General features: G+C 43.4%; 1 pseudogene; it reads left to right on the forward strand.

Moving 5' to 3' along the window:
• Positions 1 to 566: 566 nt before the first annotated feature.
• Positions 567 to 665, forward strand: LOC116076659 (annotated as a pseudogene).
• The last annotated feature ends 9,634 nt before the right edge of the window (positions 666 to 10,299 follow it).

Below are 10,299 nucleotides of genomic sequence, written 5' to 3' on the forward strand. Positions count from 1 at the left end.
CCAGTACTGTTTCAACATCTCTCTTGGCTGCAGAACATCTTCTCTCATGGAAAAAGATCGAGAACTGGTCCAATTATTCTCGTGAGGAATGAATGTTTGTGGACTCTCTGGAGGACATGTTCCTGTCCTGTTACAGACCCCTTCACTGTATTCTGTGGCATATGTCATGCATAGATAGAATAATTCCACTTCCTACTCGTTGAGGCCATGGCTTTGCTCAGTCAACCAAAACTTAAATTTTCATTTTCAGGAAATCTTTGCAATTTATCTCTTGAGTCTATCTCCAAATTAGTCAGTCTCTGGCCAGAAATAACTCTCCTTATTCACAAGCAATGCAGGCAGAGAATCCCAACTGTGGAGACCTCTGAACTCTGTGTATAGGGTTTCTTCACATACACACACACACACGGTTAATCTTGATTGGATTGAAAATGCCTAAAAAGTTATCAAAGCCCAGTCTGGGTGTGTTTCTGCAAGAATGTTTCTAGAAGGAGTTGAGTTATAAGGGCTCTGACATGGAAAGTTTGACCCATTGATGGATTTAGTCTTTTAAAAAACTTAGGAAGGTGCTTGCTTTGGCACATAAAATTGGAATGATACAGAGAAGATTAGCATGGCCCCTGCGCAAGGATGATATGCAAATTCGTGAAGTATTCCATATTCTAAAAAAAAAAAAAAAACTTAGGAGGTGTAAAACTGTAAAAAGTGGGGCCTGATTGGAGGAAAAAAGCCACAAGGTCCACATCCTTGGAGAATATTTTGTCATGGTGTTGGTGGTGTAGCTCTCAAAGAAAAAGTGGGCTTCTCACAGGTCAGCTGTCTGTAAGTAGCTCACTGATAGGCCTAGGTACAGTCTTGGCTGTCCAATTACATCTCGATGGGTTGCTAAGAACCACTTCCCCATTGTTCTGAAAGTGGCTGGTGAGGATCCTCAGGAGTATAAATCAATAAGATAAGACTTTGAGTTACGTGTTTACTGTAAACAGGGTTTCTGGTGAGATTTCTGGACAAACTATAACTTTATAGGTGAAAAGGTAGAAAGATCATCATACTTAGGGATTAAGCATGATTCATAATTATGTTAACATTCTTATTTGGATATCTGCATATAAAAGGAACATTATCTCTGTCTGCAACTACCACAGCAAATATCATTACACATGCTAGAATAACGTGGTGATGTCCCCCTAACCTTCTCTGTCTGTCTGTCCTGCCTTACTGGCTGCTTCCTGTTCCTGCACCAGTCCTTCCTGTTCCTGCACCAGCACTTCCTGGTAGTGCACCACTGTACTTCCTCTCTGCCTAATGATGACTTTGTGGTACCCTCTTCACCATGAAGGACTGAAATATTTGAATCTGAGAGCAAAATAAGTCTTTCCTGTCTTTAGTTATGTCAGGCATTCTGCCACAGACACAGTGAAGCTAACACAGTGTGCACACAAATTTCATTTCTCTCCCATTTTAACTGTTTTCACATACTGTGATGGTTGCTTTTGTAGTTTGAAGTATACACAGAAAATCTAGCACAGATTTCTTTTTTCTTTTCCACAGTTTCAAAGACAGATTTGATTTTACTGGAAAGTTTAGAACTATCCCATGAACGATTTTTTTCTTTATTAATACCTTTCTTTTGCTTAAAGGAAGCACATCCAACTCCTTGTGTTTAAATTGACAGTGTCACTCTGATTGCACTTTGAGGCTATTGCTATATAAAATCAGGGTCTTTTGAGCACAGGCATTATAAGACTTTGCCAGATGATCTGACAAGCAAGATGGCTACCAAAGTGGCTGGAGGGTTGGCAAAGGGACAACATAGCATGTCACTTGGATTCTCAGGACAAGGAAATGATTTGTGTATGAATGGAGAGAGCAGGGCAATTCACTTTTGCTACTCAGAATATATACAATTTTAAACTCACATGTTTTTATTTCTAAACTGTCCATTTAATGTTTTTGGATTATGGTTGACCAGGGAAACTGAGACTGGAAAGAGAAGCTGCAATATGGGGCTTTGGGGCTTTTTAACTTGGGTATTTTCACTACAAAACTCAAGAACTGCTTGGGTCCCCACTTGAGAAGTTTTGCAATATTCTCTATTACATGTGGTCTCTTTACCTCAATAATTCCCTTCCTGCTGGACCTTTCCAGGTGTCACTCCTTGCTGGCTGGTCACCAGAGGGACATAAACAAGCAGGTTCAAGGAAGATGCAGCAAATCTTGGAGCATCCCAAGGTCGGGATCCAGGAGACCAGGTGTGTGTTCCCATCATGTTCTCCAAGGAGACAATGGCGCATGTCTCAAAGTCTTTAATCATATACCTGTGTACGTGCATGGCGTGTGTGTGTGTGTGTATGTGTGTGTGTGTGTGTGTGTGTGTGTGTGTGTGTGTGTGTGTACTAATGTCAGCTATTCTAGCAGTTCTGCCCCTCCCCCTTCCCTTTCCTTTCTGTCTGAATCTGGCAGTTTCTCTGTCACTCCGTGGTATCTGACCTGAGTAGCTGCAGTTTTTTCCCTCTCTGCTCTCATACAACCTCAGTGGTTCTCAGCTTTCTTGCCCTACAGTCTTCCTTCCAAATACAACACTTGACTGAGTTTGACTGGGAGGCATTTTCCGAATTGTTCTCTTACCAAATCCTTAGTAAAAGAAAGTGTCTCCGTAGCAGAAAGCGAGAGAAAGGGAGAGCTAATTCTGAGCCAGTGTTCCTTTCTTCTCAGGCAGCAAGAAGCGTTAGAAAATGCCTCCAGAGCAGGGGTTCTATTTCCAGGACATCAGAAGGGAGATGAACTTTGTTGTAAAAATCTGATATTGCCAGAGCCCAGGCATCAGGGGAAACTCATTTCAAATGTCTCAGGGGGCTGCCCAGGAGGGCAAAATGATGGTGTGGGGATTCCAGTGTGGGTGTCTGAGACCCTAAAGGAATCTAACGGAGGACTGAAGAGATGGTCGGTGTTTAAGAACTTTTACTGCTTCTCCAAAGGACCTGGGTTCAATTCCCAACATCCAACGGTGGCTTAAAATTCTCTGTAATACCAATTCCAGGGAATCCAGCACCCTCTGTAGCCTCCACAGACACCAGGTATGTGTGTGGCACACATACACACATGCAGGAAACACTCATACACATAAAAAATTTAAGTCTTTTAAATAAGTGCTTTTCAACCTTTAAATCATGATCCTTTTGAGAGTTGAGTGACCTTTCACAGGGGTCTATATCAGATATTCTGCATATCAGATATTTACATTACTATCCATAACAGTAGCAAAATTACAGTCATGAAGTAACAATGAAAATAATTTTATGCTCAAGGATAACCACAATACAAGGAACTGTATGAAGGGGGTCACAGCATTAGGAAGGTTGAGAACCAGCATTTTAAAGAATTGAATAGACTGCCTTGCTCCAAAGCAATTTCACAGAAAGCACACATAAAAAAGGAGTCTGAATCCACAGACCCCCGAGATAAATGACCGACCTCCCCACATGGCTTCACAGTCTACCCTGGCCCTCTCCTTGGTTCCCACTCTTCCAACTCCTGGATCAGTTGGCAAGAAGCTGGGGGGTAAGGTAGGAAGGCTGAAGGGCAAGAAGCTGGGGGTAAGGGAGGAAGACCGAACACAGAGGGAAGCACAGTGTGAAGCACATCCTGCTCCACACTGAACCCCACCTGACAGCTTCTGGTCACTCTCTAGCCACTTCCCAAATTGTCATTTGGCCCTATTTAGGATACTCTGTGAGTGAGTGAGTAGTGTGTGGCTCACGTTGGGGGAATGGAATTCCTTACCTATTTCCATGGACCTGTTCTAAGCAACCAAGTTATGAATGAAACTTTGGAGATTTGAGACATCTAGTAAGTTGGATACAGCCTTGGCTTTGTTTATAGAAGAGGCTACAAACCCTATTAGACTGCCAGGAATTGGAATGCAGGGCTGAAGATGGAGTAAGCACATGATGAGAAAGCATTGTTCTCTAATTCTATTGGAACACCCCAATAGCATTGTGACTTGTATCGTTAACTCCAGGTATTCTCTGAGTTATTGGTAGGCATAGGAAAGTCTGCTACTTCTTCCAGGTATCAATTAACCTTTATATTGACATGGGGGGGGAACCAAAAATTCCCTATCTAGGGCTCAATAGCCAGTTATTGGAGTGATCTGAACCCCACCTCAAGGCAGTGGCAGAGAGGATCTGATTTTGATTCTCGGTGTTCTATAGAAAGCACAAGCAAAATGAATAATTCATGAACCATGCGGAACATTTATGATTTATTTACAGCCCCAAATTCAAAATAACTCAGAGGGTGTCACATAGCCTGTAGCCTGGCATGCCATTTACAGCAATCTTTAGCAGGGAGAGGACAAAGATGGGTCACAGGAGATTTATTATAACTTCATATACATCAGGAAAGACAAAAACCTAAGTGTCTGCTGAGAAATAAACTGAAGGATGAGGAACATAAAGGGTGACTTTAAGAAAATGTGAGGTGCTTCTCCTCTCCTATCTCTGCACACGTGCCCCTTTCTCTCTTTCTCCTTCCCTTCCCCATCCTGTCTATCCCCATGGTGACTTCCCTGGCCTTGGTCCTTGGGGCCAGTGAACTCACCCACCCAAGATCAGTTTCCCAGTAAACCTGCCTTTAATATAAAGGAAAAGAAAGAAGAAAAGAAAGAAAGAGAGAGAGAAAGAAAATTAGAGGTAGTAAGAGATTAACTACTAATGCCTTGCAAAGAAACCCAATGATTGTGTAGAGATTGACTACTGATGCCTTGCAACAAACACCTTGATGGCAACGGATCTCAACGTTGCTAATGCTGTGACCCTTTAATACAGTTCATCATGTTGTGGTGGCCACCAACCACAAGATTATTTTCATTGCTACTTCATACCTATAATTTTGCTACTGTTAGGTATCATAATGTAACTATCTCAGGTGCAGGATATATGATATGTGACCCCTGTGAAAGGTCACTCAACCCTCAAAGGGGTTGTGATTCACAGATTGAATACCACTGATTTAAAAGTCTTATTTTATGTGTATAAGCATTTCCTCTATGTGTGTGTGTATCATTATTTAAGTATCTGGGGTTTCCAACAGTCTTTTCGGGGGTTACGACCCACATGTTGAGAACCACTGCTGTAGGTCATCATCACTGCAGACCTTAAATATCATGTGACTCTGTTACTCTTACCCAGCCATTGCTTTCATCCATAGTCTATAGATTCTCAGCTGGGTGGTTACTTTCAGGCGTGGCTCATCAGCATGGATATTCATGAATTGAGTTACCCTATGGCTAATGAAACAAAGACTTATGATGGTGTCATGGTGGAAGCTGACATGAAATAGTCATCTTCTCTGAAGGGAATCTTTTCAATTAAATTGAAAGATGGTCATTGAAAACTAAAATTGTTAAAAATTCTCCATGAGTTCTCATCAATGACAGCTCACTTCATCATTCTTGAGGATTAGAAGGACATCTCTAAGCAGATTTGTTGGATAGCTGTTAGATATCCAATCTAAGATATTGGGAGGTTGGGAGGGTGCGTACAGGCCTTGAACCAAGGGGAGGGCAATGCTACAGTCAGCAGCTAAGAATTCTCAATGATGAACATGCACAGTTGAATTATAGGTGGTTCTAGGGGTTCTTTTCCACTAGGTTCTGCCTTTTGCACAAAGCCACCCCAGTTGCCAACATTCATATCGGTATCTCTGTCATTAGTAAAGACAGAAGCAGACACAAACACCTTTTTTGTAGGAAGGTACTTTTATGAGTGAGTGGTTCCCTTGGTCTTTTGTGTAGATGACAGTAACCGCCTTCTCTAGAAAAGAGCCTTTGGATTCAGAGTCCCCAATGTAGGTTAATGCCAGGAAGGTGAGGTAGGAGGGGATGGGTGGGAGGGGGAGCATCCTCACAGAAGCAGGGTGAGAGGAATGGGAGAGGGGGTTCCGAGGGGAAACTGGGAAAGGGGATAACATTTGAAATGTAAGAAAAAGAAAAAAAAAACTAGACCACACACACAGAAAAAAGGAAAAGAAAAAAGACAAGTTGAAAAGAAAAGAAAAAAGAAAAGGAAAGGAAAGGAAAGGAAAGGAAAGGAAAGGAAGGAGCAGAGCCTTTGGAAATGGTCCTTGGTATGGATCTCATTTCATTCCGTGTCCTCATGTGTAGCTAACTCTTTGGGAGCTTGTTCTCCTTAGCAGAGTTTACTCCTGAACAAAAAACAAATACACATAACAAAACAAATAAGAGGGATTCCTTTTCATTTATTTATTATCATTATTATTGGGAGTGAAATGGGCACACGTGAGGTCAGAGGACAACCTTCAGCAGCTGGTCCTCCCCTACTATGAGGTTCCATGGATCAAACTCAGCATCAGACTAAAGCAGGAAATGCCTTTACTCCTCCTCACTGGCCCCAAATACTAGGAATTATTACCTGACAAATAATTCTCAGTGGCTGAAGACTGTGGGTATCTGTAAGGTCCGGGCTCTGGCTCTAGCACATCAATGCAGAATATCACGCTGTGTCTCTCATATCTGTTGCATCTCTAGCTATGGTTGCCTAGTAACCCCACCACGCTACAGGTTTGCATGAAACATGCTAACCTGGATATAAAACCAGGGCGGCACTTAGAATTACGAACCAAGCAGCCCTACTTTGTCATATGCAATGTTGTTACAGTCAAGCCTCCATTAGGATAGCGTGTCCACACCAAACAGGTGTGATGGTCACTGCTGAAGGCACCAGGCTAAAGACCTCTCAAAGGATCAAACATGAGGACCAGCTGACTTCATTGAGTCCATCCTTACCCTTGAGATTCTGAGTTAGTGCCTGAAATCCTGTTAACATCTGTCTTACTTTCTCTTATAGGATAAAAAAAAAAGCCAGTTGATTTTTTTGTTGTTGTTGTTGAAAAGAGAATAAAAAAAAGTCTTGGAGAAAAAAAAAAACGAGGAAAACTGATGTCTTTGGTTCTGATTCAGTGAGAAAAAGTGAAGCTGATCCCAAGTCACTGAAGCGATGCCTGCAAAGTGGGATGAGTCCTCTGGGAGAAATCTTACCACCCACTGTGTCCATCCCAGCCACGATACCATATAACATAGCTACATCTCCCACACACTTCTCACACTGCTGAGCCAACTGGATGCTTCTGGGGAGCTGAGCTAGTTAATAGATACTGGTAAATGTTCCACAAAATCCAGGATGCTGGGGACTAGGGAGGCTGCCCATGAGTTAACCTAAAGCATCAGGAGTTGGGGGGGTGGGGTGGGCAATGGGATCAGGAGCCAGCATTTGACCCTTCGTGGGGTGTGGGGAGACGGGACTCTACTAGTTACTTTCTGTTGCTATAAACAGCATGCGCAAGGCACCATGACCCAAAGTGACTTATGGAAGCAAGAGTTTATTCTGGCTTATGGTTCCAAAGGGATAGAAGACTATTATGGCGCCCAGGCATGGTGGCTGGAGGGGGAAGCCAAGAGATTATGCAAATGAAAGCACAGAGCAGAGAGGATGACCTGTAGGTAGAGCAAGACTGTACAATCACAAATCCTACCACAGTGATGTACTTCTAAATATAGCTGCCCAAACAGCACCACAGATGGGGGAACAAGGATTAAAATACCTGACCGATGGGAGAGAGTGCTCAGTCAAACCACCATGGGGATTGTCCGTGAATTATGCTTTAGCTGAGATGGACTCTTATCCAGGCATCTCTTGAGCAACCTACCAGGATGAGAATCGGTGATCTAGAGAAAGAATTGCTTACCAGATATGACTGACCCTGTAGCTTGTGGGGTGGCTGATTGAGTGCCAGAGGAGGACATGATCTGGGAAGTTTATTCAGAATGCCAGAGGAATTTGGTCTGCATGGCAAGCCAGTACAGTGCTGGACTTCCTCAGGCCATAAGCCTGCACATCAGGACAAACTGGTGTTCATGAATATGTTAAACTTACACAGTCTATAGTTGCTCTCTGAAGGGCTGAGATGAGGTTGGTCCTGAGGGTGTACTCGGCCCAACAGGAAAGAGCAGCTATGAATCATGATGATGTGTCTATCCCTGACTAGGGGTAGGAGAGTCGTGGCACCAGTGCACACATCATGCTTGCTACACAGTGACATTGGAAGCTCTGGACATTGTCACGGAAAGCTTAGAAAGCTTTGAAGCTGAAGACTGGCTCTAGTTTTGTGGAATTTATGATGTGGTTAGGACAGTAGTAAATGCCTCTAGCAGGATTCATGCTCTTAGTTCGCCAGGGGAGCCACGAGACCCGCAGTCTTGAGACTGCAAGCCTCTTGCAAGTATAAGAGAAATTCGAGCAGATTGCAAGCTAGAAAATAACATTATCAGGACATATATTTTTCCCTCAAAAATTATTTATGCAGGGAGATGAAGCTCAGACTGGAGGAGAGCAAACTAAACAAACAACCTGGAAGCTGCACTAACCATTGAGAAGCATTGGAACTCTCTGTAAGAGTTACGCATTCCCAAGCTAGAGCTATAAAGATAGGAATTTGGGGACACACCAAGAAGTGTTCCAGTAGTAAAGATTAGGGGTGCATAGGAGCAAGGTACAGTGATGCATATGTTTGAAGTCCTCATGATGTAAACTAATATGTTGTATGCTAACTAAAAACATTAATAGCAATTTAAAAGAGGAGGTGAAGACACATCTCGTGGTACACACCCATACTCCTAACACTAAGGAGGCTGACACAGGAGGACTGTGAGTCTGATAGCAGCCTGAGTTATTTAGTGAGATTCTATCTCAAACATACATACACATACACACACACACACACACACACACACACACACACACACACACACACACACACACACAAACCCCAAGTAAAATCAAGGCTTAAAGAAGGCTTTAAGATGGATCTAAGAAACATAGAGATAGATCTAAGGAACACAGTTGAAAAGATGAAATAACATCACAGTCTAAAACCCACGGGATGGAGAGAATCAGCCAGTCTTATCAACAAAAATAGGCAGTTGAAATAGAGGACCAAATTTAGGATGCTGTACAAAAGAGAGCTAGGAAACAGTGGATGGCTGTCAGAACCCTGCTATTATTCAGCTGCTGCTGCTGCTGCTGCTGCTACAGATGGGCTCACTCAGTAGAGCATTTTCCTGGGGGCCGGGGGGTTGGAGGTGGAGCTGTGAATTGGACATTGTGTCTTGTTCTAGCTTTTTCAAGGCTAGTGGAGGACATTCAATTTGGACAGCTGGCTGGGGTTAAAGGTTTGGTCCACGGCTGTGGAATAAGGCCAAATGAGCTGGGATGAATCTGTGCCCTTGACCAGAAGTTCAGAGGGCTAGCTGGTAATCAGCTCCAGCCATTTCTGTTGCAGCATCTCATCAGATATTGGCTTCCTGTCCTCCCCCCATTCTTGCCAGCTGGATGGCTGCCTTCCCTTCCTGCCTGTCCCAGCTTTGGATAGAGGTCACACTGAAGTTGTGCGTTTTCACAACTCTCGATTGGACAAGAGGGAACAAGGTTTGTCTAGGTCAACAAGTGTCCATGTGATACTTTGCTAAATGTGAAATTTCACCCTCTGCCCACCTGTCTTCACCAAATCCTGCTTTATGACACCAGATCCGAATCTCATTAATAGTTGCTGCACATCAATTACCTGACATGCTCTTATAGAAGCCTGATGTTAAGGCTCATTCTCATCTGTGGGCTCTGCTTGCCAGTTCACTTACTAGCTTGGTACACATCCTGTCTCATGATTCCATGGGTTCACTGGGCTCTGGTAGTCTTTCTCTCCATTTGTTTGTTTGTTTTAATCATATGTCTGTATCTGGTTATGTGCACATAAGTGCAGGTGCCCTCAGAGGGCAGAGGTGTCAGATCGTCCTGGAGCTGGAATTTCAGATGGTCGTGATGTGGTGCTGAGAATTTACAGGGCCTCTATAAGAGTGGTATGCACTTTACTGAGTCACATCTCCAATCCATTGTGTAGAATTCTCCTCCAACTCCCATGCAGCTGTGGATGGGGTGGGAACAACCAAAATAGTTCCTCCACATGCCTGGCCCCATGCCAAGGACAGATGTTGACATGATCTCTTCCTATGACCATATGGTCTTGTGGATTCTCTCCCTCCAACTGGCCCCCTCCCATGGCCTCTTCCGTAGGGTAGCTGAATATCCTATACATTACTTGGGAATGTTCAGAGGGAAAAAACAGAAGCTGCTATACCTTCTGTGACATGGATCCAGAACACTGTCATAGAGGCAGACAGCTTGGGGATTTGGGGAATATAATTGATGGAGGTTTCATCCAATG

Source organism: Mastomys coucha, unplaced genomic scaffold (assembly GCF_008632895.1).
Source record: "Mastomys coucha isolate ucsf_1 unplaced genomic scaffold, UCSF_Mcou_1 pScaffold4, whole genome shotgun sequence".
NCBI lineage: Eukaryota > Metazoa > Chordata > Mammalia > Rodentia > Muridae > Mastomys > Mastomys coucha.